This window comes from Triturus cristatus, chromosome 12 (assembly GCF_964204655.1).
Source record: "Triturus cristatus chromosome 12, aTriCri1.1, whole genome shotgun sequence".
NCBI lineage: Eukaryota > Metazoa > Chordata > Amphibia > Caudata > Salamandridae > Triturus > Triturus cristatus.
The window spans coordinates 518628968-518647672 of record NC_140595.1 but is presented as its reverse complement, the minus strand read 5'-3'; the positions used below and the strand labels follow the sequence as shown (position 1 = coordinate 518647672).

The 18705-nt window shown below is 48.1% G+C and overlaps 1 pseudogene; it reads left to right on the top strand.

Moving 5' to 3' along the window:
* Positions 1-10587: 10587 nt before the first annotated feature.
* On the top strand, positions 10588-11714 carry LOC146776169 (18S ribosomal RNA; annotated as a pseudogene).
* The last annotated feature ends 6991 nt before the right edge of the window (positions 11715-18705 follow it).

Genomic DNA, 18705 nt, shown 5'->3' with positions numbered 1-18705 from the left:
GTTTTCTGCCTGGGAGAGTGCAGGCAGGATATGCCCACACTCTCCAGGGTAGAAAACAGCAGTGTCCTGGGGGATGAGGGATGGGGTCCCCAGGACAATAAAGCTGTATCAAGCCATGGGGATTTGGCCCCTGGGTTTAAACATCAGGGGTACCATGCATGCCTCTCCCCTTTTGTAAATTATTGGCCTCGGGGATGGGGTCCCTGGGGCCTGTTTAAGGTTCGGTGAGGGGGTCCACATGCCCCCCTCCCCTTAAAAAACAATGCAGCCCTGGGGGATGAGGTCTCTGAGGCCTGTAAAAGGCTAGGGGAGGGGGCCAGTGTACCCTCCTACCCTTTTCTAAATTACTAGCGATGGGGTATTCGGTCCCTGGGGCCTGTGTAAGGCTGAGGGAAGGGTCCGCATGGCCCCCTCCCTTTAGGCATCAATGCAGCTCTAGGGAAGGGGGTCCCTGCAACCTGTAAAAGTCTCAGGGAGGTGGGGCACATGCCCCCTCCCGTTGTTAATAAATATACGCCTCCCTTGGACCCTCACCAACCCTGGGTGGTTGTTATTTTATAGCTCAGCCTTTTAACATTTTGTACTGCTTATTAATGGATCCAACGGATGCATTTGAATTATAAAAAATAAAAAGTGTTTTTGGCCTGGGGGAGGGGTGGGTGTTCCTCAGGAACCCCCACAATGCCTAGGAGGGGGCAGGGTATCCCTACCCTGCCCCACTTATATAGTTTTTTTTTTTTTTTTTTTTTTTTTTTTCCAAAAATTTTATTGAAACAATAAATCAGTTACAAGCATGGGCCTACAACCACCAGGGCCGGCCGCTAGATACAGAAAGGATCGTACATTAGTCAAGGCAGTAGGCGACACCTGGGGCCCAGCCCCGTAAATGGCTCAGGATAGCTCGAGAGAGGCAGGAGACATACATTTAACATAAATAACAACAAAAAACAAAAGGCGAGGCATACGGGCAAAAAACGTGGGTCAGGCTACATCCGGGGGATTTTTACTCCAAGACTTCAATTAGCTATCAACAGGAGGGAGTACTGAAAGATCGGGGGGGGGTAACGGGAAAGGAACATCTATATTCGATTATCACAATCAGTTGCGAGGAACCATCAAGGGTCAGGGGGACAAAGCAATATCGGTGTCCACTAGGGGGGGCGTACAGATACCCCCACGATATACGTTCCATTGCCCCCAAATTCTACCCCATGCCCCGGGTTTACCGCGGGCCACATATACAGTCTTCTCCCTGAACATACACCAGTCCATGTTTTCCTTCCATACTGACACGGTGGGTGGCCGCTGGGCGCCCCAAAGCTGCGCTATATCCCTCTTGGCAATCATGTAGCCCAGGGCCGCCCACCGAGTCTGCGCCGCGTTATAATCATTGGGCTCCCACACATTCAAGACACAGCGACGCACCTCCGGCAGCAGCGCCACCCCGGTGACTTGTCCCATGACCCCATGAACCCGACGCCAGTATTCCGCCACCTCCCGGCACTCCCAAAGGATATGGAGAAAGGTGGCACTGAGCCCACACCCCCGCCTGCAGAGCCCATCCTCCGAGAATCCCATCGAGACCAGACGGGGGCCCGTAACATACACCCGGTGGAGAATCTTTAGCTGGACCAGGCGGAGGCGGGCTGGAATGGCAACTTCCTTGGGGGGATGATAGTGCGGACTGCCAGTCCTCGTCGTCTAATTCCACCCCGTCCCCCGTCCACGTCTCCCGAAGGCGCACCAATAGGTCAGCCCGATTATTAATGAGTTTTTTGTAGATTAAGGAGATAGTACTGTCGGGAACATGACCATCAAGGATGCGGTCCTCGAGGGGCGAAGAGGCCGGGATCTTGGTCCCCTCCCCAAAGACAGAGAGCAGGGCGTGCCGAACCTGGGCGTATCGGAAGAACTCCTTTTCCGTGAGTTCGTATTCGCTCTGGAGCGCCGCGAAGGTCTTAACCGCGCCCTTCATCCATAAGTCTCCCACTCTACTGATGCCAATCGTGTCCCAACGGTCAAACCCCTTCGTTGTCCAGAGGCTTCCCAGTCGGTCGGAGGCAAATAAAGGAGTAGCGCATGTTAGTCGCTCACTCCAGCCCATGGCTACATTGGCCGCCTTCTAAATCCGTACCGCGATCTTAGTGGGGCCCGTCAGGGTCCGTCCAGCCGAGCGGGAGTAAAGCGCCCTGTTATAGTTACCGCCGGGAAGCAGGAATTTATCCATCTCATACGCCGGGTTCAAGCCAGGCGCATACGTGGCGTGGTTAATGGCTGATAGCTGTGAGGCCCAATAATACCTGCGAATGTCGGGAAGCGCGATGCCCCCGTCGTACCAGGGGAGAGTGAGTTTGGCCAGGGCGATACGCGCCCGTCCGTCCCACACCAGTCTCCTCTGCAGGCTCTCTACTTCCCGAAAGTAGGCCACTGGAATGATGTCGAAGGAGTTCTGAAGTGCATAGAGGAACCTGGGAAGGGACATCATTTTAAACAATGCGGCCCGACCCAGTGGGGACAGGGGCAGCCTACACCACCGAGCCGTGTCTTCCCTCAAACGCCGAAGCGGAAGCAGGAGATTGTGCTCATAGCGAGCTACCGGGTCCAACGAGATGTGTATCCCCAGGTATTTAAAGCCGGACAGAGATATTTGGATCGGAAGCCGAGGCGGCAGGAGAGGGGGGCCACCGGAGATAGGATAGACACAGGATTTAGACCAGTTAATCGAGAGACCCGAATTTCTCCCGTAGGAAGTCAGAACATCGAAGAGAACGTTAAGCGACTGCCGCGGCGAGGTAAGATACAGGAGGATATCGTCAGCATATAACGAGACCCGATCCTCAAAGCCCGGGGCCCACCGGATCCCCCTGATCGAGGGCTCCCAGCGGAGCCAAGCGGCGAGTGGCTCCAGGGCGAGAGCAAAGAGCAGAGGGGACAACGGGCACCCCTGCCTCGTACCCCTACCAAGAGCGAAGGGCCGAGAGACCCGCCCATTAACCACCACCTGAGCCATGGGTCCCGTGTAGAGAAGCTTCACCCAGCCAAGAAATCCCTCCCCAAAGCCGAATTTGGTCAAAACAGCCCAGAGGAATGGCCACTCGATGGTGTCAAAGGCCATCGTGGCATCTAAAGAAACCAGCACGGCCGGTTCGGAGAGGTACTCTGCCCTGGCGAGGGCGCCATGGAGACGCCGCAAGTTGAGGGCGGTGTTGCGGTGTGGGATGAAGCCGCATTGATCAGGATGAATCAGATCGCAGATGACGCTCAACAAACGATTGGCAAGGACTTTAGCCAGGATTTTAGGCTCCGCATTTAGCAGTGAGATAGGCCTGTAAGAGGCACAGCGGTCCCGTGGCTTACCGTCCTTGGGGATCACGACTATCGTGGCCAGTCGCTGGTCGACCGGAAGGGAACCGGCCTCGAGGGACTCCTGAAACATACGACGGAGGAAGGGCGCTAGTTTATCCGGGCGCAACTTATATAATTCGATAGGTAGACCGTTGGGACCCATGGCCTTGCCCGAGCGAAGGGACCGAATCGCAGTCGCGATTTCATCTACCGACAAGGGAGCGTCCAGCTGCTCACGGTCCTCGGCAGAAAGGCCAGGCAAAGCAATGTCCCTCAGGAGAAGGCGAGAATCTTCCTCATCCCTATCAGTCACCGGGGAGTACACAGTCCGGAGGTGGTCGGCAAAACATTCCACAATCTCACCAGGCTCAGTCACACACACTCCATCCGAGACACGCAACTCCGGGACCACACGATTCACTCTCTCCTTCTTATCCAGCCACGCAATCAGCTTTCCCGCCTTGTCCCCGGCATCATACAACCGACCCTGCTGCTCCCTATACATAGTTTTGGCAGCGTCGGTGACAAGAGCTCTGTATTCAAACTGTTTCAGGTTGAGGGCATGGAGCCCGTCCGGAGTGACACCCGCCTCCAAGGCCGACTCCAGCCCCGAGATGTCAGTCTCCAGCCTCACCACCGCCTCACTCCTGAGCTTCTTAGCCACCACTATCTGGGAGAGGGCGTGTCCGCGGATTACGGTTTTAAAGGCTTCCCACAGGGACATTGCAGACAACACAGACCCCTCGTTTTCAAGAAAGTATTGGTCCATAGCCTTAACCAGACTCTCGCGGGTCGTAGGGTCTCGCAGGTACCACGGGTTAATGGGAGCGATCCGCCCTGCAGACCGCGACTCGGTGTCAAAGAGAAGCCACAGCGGGGAATGATCGGAGATACCCCTCGCCAGGTGCCTGACCTCTCGAATTTGACCCGTCTGCGCCGCGGGCATAAGGAAATAGTCTAACCTAGAAAGACTCCCATGTGCCCCAGAGTGAAAGGTGTATTGACATTGGGTCGGATGCATTAATCGCCAACTATCCACCAGGCCGAAGGTCTCCAACAGACCACCTAGCCAAGCCTGGGCAGCGGGGAGGGCCCTGGGTGGGTGACGATCCAGGTCGCCCGAGACCACCGAATTAAAATCCCCGCCCATAAGCAAAAGGCCATCCGGAAGTTCAAGCAGCATTCGACCCAAGTCCGCGAAGGTGGAGTTCTGGAGGCCCGGTGGGACGTAAATTGAGACCAGGGCAAGGGGATGCCCCTCCCACCTCCCAGTCAGGCAAACATAACGCCCTCTGTCATCTGAGACCACCCTCGTGATCTCCAACAGAAGTGAGGATCGCAGGAGAATGCCCACCCCCCTGGAGCCAGTTGTGTAACCAGAGTGAGCCACGAGGCGGTATCCCCCCCTGTTCATTGCATGGCAGACATTGCCAACCAAATGCGTCTCCTGGAGAAACACCACATCAGGAGTCAGACGACGCAGATACTGCAGAACTACACCCCGTTTGATACGGTCCCCCAACCCATTGACGTTCCATGACATCAGCTTCAACCCGTCCCCCCCCATCCCCTCCAATAGATCAGAGGTCCCCCCGCAAATAGCACAAGTCCCAAAAGTGGAAGAAAATCAATACCTCGCCCTGCAAACAAAAACCACACTACAAAACAACCCCTCCTTCCCCCCCACCCCCCCCAACACCCAACTCCCCCCACCCTGCACCCCTGCGGGCCAAAAAACCCCCCCAAATTGCAGTGTGCCTGTCGCCCAACTAACCCCAGTCTACAAAAAGACCCCGGAGGAGGAAAGGGACCCGTCCCCGCCCGCCCCCCATACAGGTACTAGCAAAACACACTGAACCAAAGAAGTACAACCCAGCTGAGCAGTGCAAATTGGCAAAATCAAGGACCAAAAGTCACCCCAAAGGGGACCCGTCACCGTTGGCACCCGCAGAGGGCCCGGGACGGCCACCTCTGTCCGGCAGCGAGTCCAACCAGTCACTCACGGCCACAGGAGAGTCAAAGAAGGCAGTCCGATCCTCATGTTCCACTCGGAGTTTGGCAGGGTAGAGCATAGAGTATTTTAGGCCCCGCTCACGAAGACGACGTTTCACCCCCTGGAATCCCATCCGCTGCTTCTGGACAAGTTGAGTAAAGTCCGGATAAAAGTTAATGGATGAGTTCTCATGTCGAACCGGGCCATGGACCCGCGAGGCCTGCAGAATCGCATCCCGGTCTCTGTAGTAAAACAGTTTGGCCACGATAGGCCTCGGGGGGGCCCCCGGCCGTGGCCGCCCGCGGCCGCCCGCCCGGAACTCGATGTGCCCGTTCAACGGCAAAAAATTTACTCAAGCCCGCAGGGGTCAGCTGTTGGAGGATGAGTTCCTCGACCAGGAGGTCAACCGGGCGGTCGTCGGAGGACTCCGGTACGCCGATGACACGGATGTTGTTGCGTCGGGCCCGTCCCTCGAAGTCCTCCAGCCGCCTGGCCATCTGCTCATTGACCACCTTGATGTCGCCAAGCGCGGCCTGCAGGTCCGACACATCCGCACCCAGGGTGGAGGTCCGCGCATCGAGAGTTTGAACCCTCTCGTTTGTTTTGGAGAGGTCCGCCCGTATTAAGGTGACATCAATCGCCACCGTATCGATCTTGCGGGCCAGGGCCTCGTATTGCGTGGCGATGGTCTCCCTGATGCCATCAATGGCGCCCATGATGTCCTGTAGGGAAAGTTCCGAAGAGACGGATGTGCCACCACCGGCGACGTCTGAGGGGGGACCGGCCGTTCCAGGAGAGCCTCTGCCCTGAGTGTAGCGGTCCATGTTGTTGGTCTGGACCGATCCTCCACGGAGGGAGGATTTAGTCTTACGCCCCTCGGGGCCCCCCTTGCCCCCCATGCGGCCACGGACTCCGAGGGGGACCGCCGATCAAAAGTAGTTGGGATACCGGCCCTGGAAACCAGCGCCTCACCCGAGGCCACAATATGGCGGTGCGGGGGGACCCAAGGCGATAGGCACTCTAGTGGCAGGTGGAGACAAAGCTTTGTGCAGAGCTCAGGGAAACACCCCGCCACCTCAATCGCTCCACCGGCCAGCCCCCTGAGGTCTGAAAGTGAAACCGAAAGTGGCCAAGCGGCCCCTGGCACCGCGCCACAGCCGTTGTTGTTCAACTGCGACACGGCCCCACGGCTCACCTTCGCCCCGGGCACCTCCGTCGGGTGGGTCCCAAAAGTTCAAACAACGATATTTCAGGATTCCCGGGTCCGATTCAATTCCTGAAAAGAGATACGTGCTCAGCCGGTCGTCATCTCCCAGATTCCATAAACCAAAGCAGGATATTGTCAGGATAAATTCCGAGGAGCAGCGAGGGTCCGGGGAGCCCTGTGCTCACGCGACCATCTTGGATGCGCGCTAGGCTCCTCCACTTATATAGTTTTTGAAAATATTTTATAAAGGACAGAGAACTGGGTCCTCTAGTCCTTGAGTACTAAGATGGCTTATGTCAAACAAAAAGATCCCTTTGGGTTCCTTATATAGCATACAATACAAACCAGCTCAAACCAACTCACATCCAATCAGAGAACACTCACCAGCACAAAATAGAAACAAAGAGCATAATATAAAAAAATATCCTGTATCTTTTTATTAATAAACAGAATAAAATATATAAAAATATATAACACATGTATCTCATTAGTACACATATATTAAAAACGTATCATTCATGTTGCAAAGGGAGAACCTTATAATATACAGGGAAGCCAAACAAGCAACAACCTGCTATATATCAAAGGCACTACAAATACATTGAATTAGATATTGCTGTTCCCAATTAAATGTATTGATACCATTCCGTTTCTTCTACTTAAACCAGAAGTTGTTTTTAAGTGCTTTCTTTGATCAAAAACTGTTCTATTGGAGCCAGGTGTTGTTTGAGTACTTCTAAAAGAGCGCCGCGTTTCGGTGGTATCGTATTGTTCACCACCTTCTTCAGGCTAACAATTGTTTTTAACACATCTCCCAGATCATTTATCTAAAAAAACAATAACACAAAAAACATGTTTGAGGTATTTTTTACATAAGACTTAATTTATAAACATTACATACAATTCATATTACCTACGCATTCCATTACATAAAATACAAAAGAAACAGCTTTCTTTTCAAGAAAACATTCAAAATAAATGTTTACTACATTAGGGTCTAAGTTTCACAAATGGTGCTTTCCATATTGCTTCATACCACATATCCACCAGGCTAACTCACATCCTCATCCATACATTCACCATACAAATGTTCTCAAGGTAATTGCCCACACGATATTTTGAAAAATTGGAGGACAGTATATCCCTCCTTTCGCGAAAAAGATTTCTTTCAATGGTAAACCACAATCTTGCTGCTCAATATGGGGGCACAATGTATCCTCCCTAGAAAATAAAACTACATAATCGTGAGCCATAAGATGTATTGATGTCCAAAAATTGGCTCTCTATATTTTCCTCTTGCTTCTTATTAATTTACAAAAATAAGTTTGAATTTATTAACAATTCTACCTCAGCAACTGCTTTTATGGTGTTGCTTGATTCTTAGACCAGCAGAAATGAAGCAATAACCAGGGACCACAGCCTCATTGGTTAAAACTAAAAGATAAAATAACATTAAATCCGATATTATTATATTTAAATTTTCATAAGCACCAATGTTTTCTTTAAAGGGAAAATAAGCATCAAACATATTGTACCTTTATTCTTGGTCCAAACTATCCTGACCACCGGAGCTATGGCCTTAAATCGTACAGGTATTTCAAAGAGTGGATAAGGGTTTCTTAAATGAGGTGGCACTTCATCAATGATACTTTCAAAGCCTCCACTAGCCCACCTATATAACAAGAAGGCCATAGTAACATGTTAATCCTAAACTAAAGCATACCTTTCGTATCTGCCTAATTGGAAACAATGCGTGCCTCTCTCAAAACTAATCCTCTATAAATGCAAAAGATTCTAAAAAGACGTTCATGTTTATAAAAATTAACATGGTACATGTATCGCATATTTGCCTGAGGTTCATACTTCTAGAGCAAAATTCAGGCTTTATAGAACGTAATCATATTCCAATCAATTAAAACCAACCATAACAAGAAATAAAGAAAAGTATGACTGCACTTATATATATTTAAAGTAACATAGCGCTAGTGTTTTCAGTGTATGGTTTAAATTGCTCATATAGCAGAGCCTCTGGTCTCGATATCACGGTCCTAAGATGGCTGCCATGTTCGTTGGGCCAAAAACACTTTTTTTTTAAAACAAAAAATGTACGTTCTCATTATTGGAGACATATGAATTCAAGTTGGTACTGATGCTGGAGTAGGACGCCAGTGAAGGAGAATTTTTGATGTTATTGGTATATCGAATGTGCAGAGTTGGAGCTCTGTAGAGCTCTTACCAGGTATTTGAAGGGACAAACATAAACTTGATTGTTGGTTTGTTTATTGAAATGGTATTTCTTGACAAATTTACAATGAACTAAGAACTAATAATTTTGCATCTCTCTAATCTTTTGTAGATATTTCTACAGTAGAGGGGAATTATTTCCTGATGAAGGAGAAAGGAAAATCTCCAAAATGCTTTGAATTGACAGGTTCCACCTGAATAATACATTACATGGAATAAAAGTATAATAAAGGGAACACATTAAGGGATTGTAATCTGTTTTTGAAGAAATGATGGAAAAGTATTTTAATATCAAAGTTCAAAAATAGAATTTGAGTTTGATTGCAGGAGATGACAAGAGTTGGAATATCAGACGTTACCATGTGGGCCTTTACTAGAGCTGTGCAAATTTATAATTAGGGGTTATCTACCATGCCTACAGGGGTGGTCCAAAATGTGCCATTCCAATTCACTGATGATGTTTTGTACTTAAAATAAATCAACAAAACATATTACTCCCTTCACATGACTCCAGAACTTCTTTCTGCCATGGAAGTCTCAACAAGGGCTCATTTGAAGCTTCAAGTCCAGTTAGTGCTCCAGGTAGGCCAGATATATTCTCTTGAATATCTCCATCTATCAGTCGGCGTGCATGGGTTAACAGAATAGACTGTGCTCTGGCAGATGAAGGGTGAAGACCCTGGGACATGGGACTTGTTTGAAACCCCATTGTGTCCCTAAGTGCCTTGGACATGGTCTTACAGGCCTGGGAAGGTCACCCCTACCTGCCTGGTTGAAGAAGCTCTGACCGGGCTACGGGTCAGAGCTCTGCAGGGTCCTGGGGTGGAATTCCTGCAGCCCTGGCCTTCTTTCTCCAGCTCACCTTGTTGCAAAGTGGCTGGGACGAGCAGAATCGCTTTTTATAAGACACAATGTGACGAGGTCGCAATCCTTTCAGCCCGAGCATCTGGTCGCACATAATACGTTCCTATGGCATGCCTAGATTGACGGCCTGCAATGGCGGTATCAATAAGGGTTCATTTGACTCTTTGAGACCAGCCAAGGCTCAATGAGGTTGAGTGTATTTGCTCTGTTACTTAGTGTCCACAGATTACAAGAAAGGGGAGTAGACTTCCTCTGGATTAGTAGGGACAGGGTACTTGGGACCTCTTGATGTTCGGTCATTCTTCCCAGGGGATGCCTGCCCTGGCTGTCTTCCAGCCATGCCAGCACTGTACTCTAAATGATTGGGCACACTTGGTCAATTTAGGGATGGACTGCTTGCCCAGCCTTGGCTGTAGATTCAGGCAAAGAACTTCCAACCAGCCTGAACTGTCCGACTTGAGGATCTGCCTTTTCTGGAAGTCACCCAGCAGAGAGAAGGCTAAGAAGCCTAGCAGTGTGTGCCCACTCAGTGGTCTGAACAGAGTCAATGAGATCATGTGGTGCTAGTCATTGATACCGCTTGGCAGTCTGTTGCCCTACTCCACCCAACACTGTTTGGCAGCAGCTCGGATTGACTATTGTGTCCCCAGCACCATTAAACCAACAGGTGTATGTGCACTTTACAAATGATGCTAACATAAGATAACATAAGATAAGATCAGATAAAATAAGATAAGATAACATAACATAAAATAACATTCCATTATGTGGGCTTTCCTGTTTCTTACTCAGACTGCATGTGTCCATGTGACTACCCTGTACATTCAGCTCCCTGCAGACAAACAGCCGGCTCCCAAATTAGGCTCTGTGGGGGAGTTAAGGTTGGTTTAGGATGGGCATGAGGCTCCTCCACCCGTACAACATGTGCAGTTACCTGGTTGATTCTGCCAGTAGCATATGATTGTCTCAAAGATGAAGCCATGCATGTGTCATTACACATGACCTGTACGGTGAAACCGCGAATGGCTCATTAAATCAGTTATGGTTCCTTTGATCGTTCCATCTGATACTAGGAGAACTGTTGGCTAATACATGCTGAAGACCACTCACCCCTGCAATGTATGTATGGATCACATGAAGGCCAATCTGGGCTCACCAAACCTCTTTGGCGAATCTAGATAACCTTGGGCCAATCGCACACCCCTGTGACAGTGATGGTACATATGAATGTCTGCTCTATCAACTTTTGATGGTACTTTCTGTGCCTACCATGGTGACTCCGGGTAAGGGTGAATCAGGGCTCAATTCCGGGAGGGAGGCTGAGAAACAGCTACCAGATCTAAGAAAAGCATCAGGTGAGCAAACTACCCACTCAGACTCTGGGAGGTAGTGATGAAAAATAAGAAGACAAGACTCTTTTGAGGCCCTGTATTTGGAATTAGTATACTTTAAATCCTTTAATGAGGATCCATTGGAGGGCAAGTCTAGTGCCAGCAGCTGCGGTAATTCCAGCTCCAATAACGTATATCAAAACTGCTGCAGTTAAGAAGCTCATAGTTAGATCTTGGGATTGAAATGGAAACCCAGTTCGAGCCAAGCTATTGCTGTTTCTGCCCCTGCCTCTTGGTGCCCCCTTGATGCTCTTGACTGAGTGTCCTGAGGGTCCAAAGTGTTTACTCTGAAAATATTTGAGTATTCAAGTTGACCAGATGCCTGACTGCTTCATCTAGGCATAATTGAATAGGAGACTGGTTTGTTGGTTTTTGGAACTGGGGCCATGATTGAGAGGGGGCATTCACATTGGCCATTTGTATTGTCCCGCTGGAGATGCAATTCTTGGGGGCATTTGTTTTGTTCCACTAGAGATGAAATTGCTGGACTGTTGTAAGATGAACCAAAGTGAAAGCATTTGCCAAGAATGTTTTCATTAACGAAGAACAAAAGTCAGAGGATCAAATACTACTGTAGTTCTGACAAAACATGATGCTGACTAACAATTCAGCTGTGTTATTGCCATGACTCACTGAGCAGCTTCCGGGAAACCAAAGTCTTTGGGTTCTGGGGGAGTATGGTTGCAAAGCTGAAATTTAAATGAATTGATGGAAGGGTACCACTAGGAGTGGATCCTGTGGCTTAATATGGGAAACCTCACACAGCCCGGATACGTAAACATTGACTGATTCATAGCTCTGTCTCGATTCTACATGTGGTGGTGCATGGCTGTTCTTAGTTGCTCGAGTGATTTGTCTGTTTAATTCCGATAACGAGGTGAGACTCCTCCATTCTAACTAGTGGTATTCAGTGAAACAAGATCAATCAATAGTAGGTCTGTGATGCCCTTAGATTTAACTTAATATATATACTTACCTGTTGAGTAAAGACTGTGTGGTATAGACAATGCAGGACAAAGAGTGCGAGCTAATGGCAACATACTCTAGTGTTCTTTTGCACCCATTTGGTGTGCTATGATAGTTACACCTTGTACTAAAGGCCTGACATTCTTATGAATAGAACATTTTTGGGGGCATGCATGAATAAATGAAGACATATAATAAACACTTCAAGAAGGACAATGTAAATAATTTAAAGGAGGAGTGCAGAAAATAAATATTCTTTCATTTGGTACATGTCCAGGGCTGGGATTTAGACAGTGGAACTGGGACAGAAGAGGGCAGAGATACAAGGGTTGGAGCCATGAAGAGTGGATCATTGGGTAGATTAACTGGGGCAAGTTATGATGGGGAGGTGTGCAGGAGCATAACTTTCGAAGATAATATTTATGTGACAAGTCTAGAAGAGCCTCCACAGAGGGTTATCTTTCTCTGAGTTTGATTCTGCTGTAGTCTTGGTGTGCACTTGTTTGAAAAAGTCCTACCACCACACCAGTAAAGAAAATGTGGAGCACCATCTGAAACTAGCGGGTAGATATGCTTCATGTACCACACTGACTTCTTAGCACTATGACCATGTTTTTCTAAATTAGTTTTTGACCTTTCATGAGCCGAAGAGATGCTGGACATTTGAGAAATGCCTTCTATGTGATGCAGTTAAAACATTTAGTTTCCACAGTTTTCAAACTCATTTAGAAATAGCATTAATATCCATACTCTACATTGCTCACAGTTGTAAAGGTCACACACTGGCTAACTGAGAGATAATAACAGTTTGTGTGAGGGGGAAAATAAACATTCAGCATCAGTGAGAAAGTAAAAGATTGATAGAGAAAATATCTGTATCCACTTAGTTAAAGTCCATCTTAAGGAAAACTTAATGGCCCAATCAAGGGCTATCATTCAAAAAATCGGTCTAAAATAGACAAATTTAGAAACCAGATAGGTAAGAGTCTCGCATAATTGCCATAAAGGACAATATGAACAATATGAACATGAACAATATGAAGAATGTTGTTCATAAAATTCTGCTGATAAAAATGTTTAAGCATCAGAAAGAGAACTTTAAAGCTTTCAGACTTACATGACCAGGCTTGACAGAACTTACAAGTTCACACAGCTGAGCTACTGTTTATGGTACGTATACCCTTTAGATTGAGACACCAGCCATGTGTGTTAGTTAAAAGCTAATATATAGTCTTTGGCCCCAGATATCACAGTTATATAAATAGTAGGGGTGGGCGAAGAATTCCGCTCCGCTGGTAGAGTTTGCTGAGTTCCGAAACACTTGAAGTGACACGTAGCGGAGGTTTTTTTTTAGCGGCTCACCAACGGGTATATTGGCAAACGCTTGCGAGAAAACAGTGCTAGACGTCCTCCTGGCGCGATTTCTCGCGTTAAGAAATCTGCCATTCGTGTTGAGGAAGCTACCGCTCGAGTAGAAAGTCTACTTGACGGCAGAAAGCAGCAGCGCCCTCTGGCGTGACACGTAGTGCTGTTCGTGCTGATTTTATAACACAGGACAATCTCCTGCCGCTAAAAATCAGTGCGAGCAGCACGACTTAACAGACTCCACCACTGGCAGAGCTCCGCGGAGCGTGGCGGAGGTTTTCTGTCACTTCACGGAGTTCCGTGGAGTAAAGCTCTGTGAACTTCACCCAGGCATAATAAATAGTAAAAATAATATTATGAAAAACCAACATTAAACCTTTTCATATGCCTTCATAGTATTTAGGAAATAAATGTCAAATTAGCAAGTAAGCTGTCAGTGGCGCCATGAAAATTCTGCTTTAACATCAGCAATGTTATCCCCATCACAGTATTAATTATGGCTCAAATATCAACTTTAAATATATTCTGGCAATGTTGTAATTTGTCCCTAAACCCCACCTTATCATATAAAAATACATAATTTGATGTTCAATAGCAGCTTTTCACTTTTAGTAAAAGAAGGAAATCCACTTTTTCTGTGTAAAGCCTGCAGCGAGACTTGTCAAAATAGCGCTTTTGACAGCCAAAGATCTGCCTTTTAAATAATAATAAGTCACCCCTATATAGGCCTTTTAGGGTAGGGCGCATGATGTTTACAAGTGGGACATGTAGAAAATTAATTGCACTCTACTGTGACAAGTTCCCAAAAGAAAATGGTGTCAAATCCTGCCTGAAAGGCCTGTCTGAGGCACATGTAAAAAAGTTTACACCTTTGAGAAGGATCAAAGAGGACCAGATCATAGTTCTTGCGTATACCCTGTCTGTTTACTGAAGCACCCTGCTTTGTCTTCCGAGACATTTTTCTCATTTTTGTGTGAGTCCAGGGCCTCCTTCAATGTTAAATGTGGGAGGACAATAGTAATTTCAATTGTATACTTCGCCACACACCTTCATCTCTTAAGAGTCCACGTTTCGTGTGGCTGAAGACTTTGACCATCAGATACATTGCATTTTGGGCCTGTTTGCAATAAGGCAACCATGAACTATTGAAAATGTAAATAGGCCAGGGCCCGGAAACATTTACACTATTGGTTAGGGAGTGGCCTGGAGTCACCTCTACCAACCGATTAGTGCCAACCATAAATGTGACACCCTCCTAAGAATACTTTCTGGACCTGTGGGATAACAGAAGAGGGCTGGACTAGCTGTCTGTTTGTTTTATATTTCTATTTTTGCATTTTTTCAAATCAAAATATCAGTGATCAAAACATCAGCAAATAATAACAATCTTGTCAGCACAGATAATTGTAGAAATTGCCATATACACAAAATCACTAAGTAATTGCCTTGAAATGTATGGCAAAATGGCAAAGTTCATAGTGCACATGCAGATCAAAGTTCTAGTGTTTAAACTTTGGCACCCCAAACTAGGAAGGAGGGTGGGTCAACACAGACCCCAAATTAACACCAAGAGAGATGATCTCTTTTGAAACAGTGAATAATTTCATACAAATTCCAACATGTTTGAACAGTCAAGGAGCTGTGAAAATGGGAACCGGAGGACGGCCAGGGAAGCCCACATATGCAAACTATATGAAAGCGAGAAGAAGAGAGGTATAAAGGGAGAAGAGTCAGGGAAGCTTCTGTGTGTGCATATATGTGTGAGAACACTCTCCATGTCGTCAGCTGCCTGGACCCACGCTGGTGAGGCCTATCACCACGTTTGGGGGGCCGCGTAATGTCAGTGTAGGGACTCCCCGGGATGATTGTGTAGTAGCCGAACTGTGCGGTATAGGTACCCAGAGGCACCTCAGCTGTGTCAATGGCCAAATAAGGGCATCCACTTTTTCTCACAACTTGAGTACATATGTGTCCCACAGGGTGGCCGTGCCTTCCGTTCCCTGTGCGTGTGTGTCATGAGCCATGACGTCAGCCTCAGCAGTCACCCACTTAAGCAGCACTCGGAGCCAAAAGTTAATCGAGGGTGGTTGCTCTGCCTTCCATGCCAAAGCTATCAGTCGCTTGAAGAGGACCATTGCCAGAATGGCTAATTTAAAGTCATGTTTAGTGAATTTTGTGCGCTTAGTGATTCCGAGTAGGCAGGGCAGGTGGTCAGGTGGGAACTGAGCATCGATCCCCCCCGACATGTGTTCCATGACTTGCACACATATCTGTGCCAACAAAGGGCATTCCCAGACCATGTGGAGTAAGGTCGAATCATGATGCCCACAGCGTGGGCACACTGGGGTTACCTCCGGAAACATCCTATGTAGCTTGCACGGAGTGAGGTAAGTGTGATGCAGGTAATTTAATTGAGTGAACTTCAGATGAGCATTGTGGGACACTAGTTTTACCTGTTCAAGTGCCATTTCCCACTGTTTGGGGCAAGGCTGTCCCCAGGCATATGTCCCAGCTTGGTTTACCGAGCAGCGCTAGAACCGCATCTGTGCCTTGCAGCACTACATTTAATGGCGTAACAGCCTTATGTCCCAGTCCATGCGTCAGCATGGACTGTTGCCTATGATGTAGTGTTGGGGTCTCTTGTTTCGCCATCCAGATGTTTCTGATCTCCAGTACGATAGCATTGTAAGTTAGGAATTGATCAGCTCCAAGGTCATTGACATCCTGCAGATCTTGGAAGGGGCATGTCTCCATCTTTTTATAGGTCTCCCATGCATGTTACCTGGCCTCCTGCCAGGGCAACGGTTCATGGGCTGCCAGCAGAGCCTTCATCCCAGGCATACTCTAGAGCAGGGGTACTCACAAACTTTCTCTCGGGGGCCAAATTTACAGTGTGGTTTCTGGCTGAGGGCCGCACCGGTGGGGGCGGGGCCAGTGGGGGAGGGGGCGGGGCTAGACCAAAAAAAAAAACTATGACCATGAGGTTGAACACAGGCCCCTGCAGCGGACGCCTTCGTCCACTGAGCCACCAGACCAGGCATTCACACATATCTATCTATCTATCTATCTATCTATCTATCTATCTATCTATCTATCTATCTATCTATCTATCTATCTATCTATCTATCTATCTATCTATCTATCTATCTATCTATCTATCTATCTATCTATCGCTCTGTCTCCCTCCCTCTCTCTGTCTCCCTCCCTCCCTCTCTCTCTCTCCTTCTCTCTCTCGCTCTCCTTCTCTCTATCACTCTCCCTCTCTCTCTCTCCGTCTCCCTCCCTCTCTCTATCTCTCTCTCTCCCTCTGTCTCCATCACTCTGTTTTTCTCCCTTTCTCTCTGTCTCCCTCCCTGTCTCACTCACTGTCTCACTCACTCTGTGTCTCCCTCTCTCTGTCTCCCTCCCTCCTCCTCTGTTCTCCCTCTGTCTCCCTCCCTCCCTCTCACTCTGTCTCCCTCCCTCTCCCTCCCTCTCTCTCTGTGTCTCCCTCTCTCTGTCTCCCTCTGTCTTCCTCTGTCTTCCCCCTCTGCTTTTTTAGTGATTCAGTACCTCGATTCAGCCCTAAAAGGCGTCCTTGCGATATTCCCTTACATCTGCCTCTCTACAAACAATTTCTCTCCTGAACTGCACACGATGAGAGGGGAGGCGGGGCGGGGCACAGAGTGGACAGAGCGCACACAGCCGTCGCACCCAAGTACTTCACGGGTCTTTTAAAGACCATTCACTTGGTAATGAGGCAATTTATGTACATTTCTAGCTTTTCATCTAACGAGGGAGTGGCACGTTTTGCCTTTCAAACTGGAAACCTAAACATTCCTGGCGTGACCTTTACGTCAGCAAGCAACAGTGAAAATATTAATTGGTGACATGTTTATAATTTCTAAAGGTCCATATGCTTCCAAACAATCTTCTTCTTCTACCGAAGCATTCAGTGAGGATTTTCAATAATATATAAACCCTCGAAATTTGAAAAATATGAATCCTATTTAAATCAAAAGGGCAAATGGAACTTGCGGACATTTCTGAGAGCAAATTATCATATTTGTCAACATAAAGTACAATTTTGCATGACTTGTCTTTTGACTTGCTATTCTCTCCACTTTTTGCAGGGCATTTTCGGTTATTTCGTGTACGTGCTGAAATCAATTTGGCAAATATGTTGCATTTTAATACCAAAGTAGCCGGATCTGAAACCTCACTTTCCATAAGAATGTGCTTTCTAATTTGAACTAATACAATGCAATAAATCTTGGACTTTGTTCGCATTTCAGTCTTAATGTGGAGCAGACGTGAGGAGAGGAAAACTGTTGCCGTCTGTTCTTTCATGATGGCGCACGTAGCAGCAGTGTCTGTTGTTCTTTGATCGCAGTGTCGGGGCACTGCCTTTAACACTGATGTTAATGAGGCTTTGTTGTATTTCATCTCCTCTTAGCGCCCCTGCATCTCCACTCATTCAGAGGGGAGATGCAGGGGCGCTAAAAAGAGGTGAAATACAACAAAGCCTCATTTACAAGTGACTTGGCTTTTAAAAGAATCGCCCGGCCCCCATCGGCGGTGCTTGCACAGGTACGATGTCTGGAAGGTCCGCGGGCCGCCAGGGAAGGTTTGCCGGGCCGCTGGCGGCCCGCGGGCCGTACTATGAGGACCCCTGCTCTAGAGTGTCAATTGTGGGGTGTGGGGTGGAATAGCGTGCTGCGCCTGGATATATCTGTTCCAGCAGTGTTTCGCAATGCTCACCAGCCTGCTCGTTCCGTGGGGTGGGCCACTCAGCAACAACAGCCATTACAACAATCCTAAACCACCTAGTTCTTCTCTGACCAGTTCCATGCCAGCTAGCGCATGGGTCACTGTAGCTGTGCCACCGTGAATTATCGCTCGAGGTTGGATACTCCCAGGCCACCTTCCGTTAATGGTCGCTGGAGTGTTGGAATAGACACTCACTTTCGAGCTCCGCCGCAGATTAGGTCGGAAAGCAAGCTCAGTAGATCTTTTTTTCAATCCATTTGTAGAGCGCACTACTCACCCGTGAGGGTCTCAAGGTGCTGGGCGGTGGGGGTGCTGCTACTGCTCGAACAGTCAGGTCTTGAGGAGTCTCCTGAAGGCCAGCAGGTTCTGGGTCTGTCGCAGGCGGATGAGGAGGGTGTTCCAGGTTTTAACGGCGAGGTGGGATAATGATCTGCCATCGGCGGTCGCTCGTTGGATGCGGGGGACGGTGGCAAGGGTGAGGTCAGCGGAGCGAAGCTGGCGATTTGGGGTGTAGAAGGTGAGTCGTTCGTTGAGGTACGCTGGTCCGGTGTTGTGGAGTGCTTTGAGAGAGTGGGTGGACT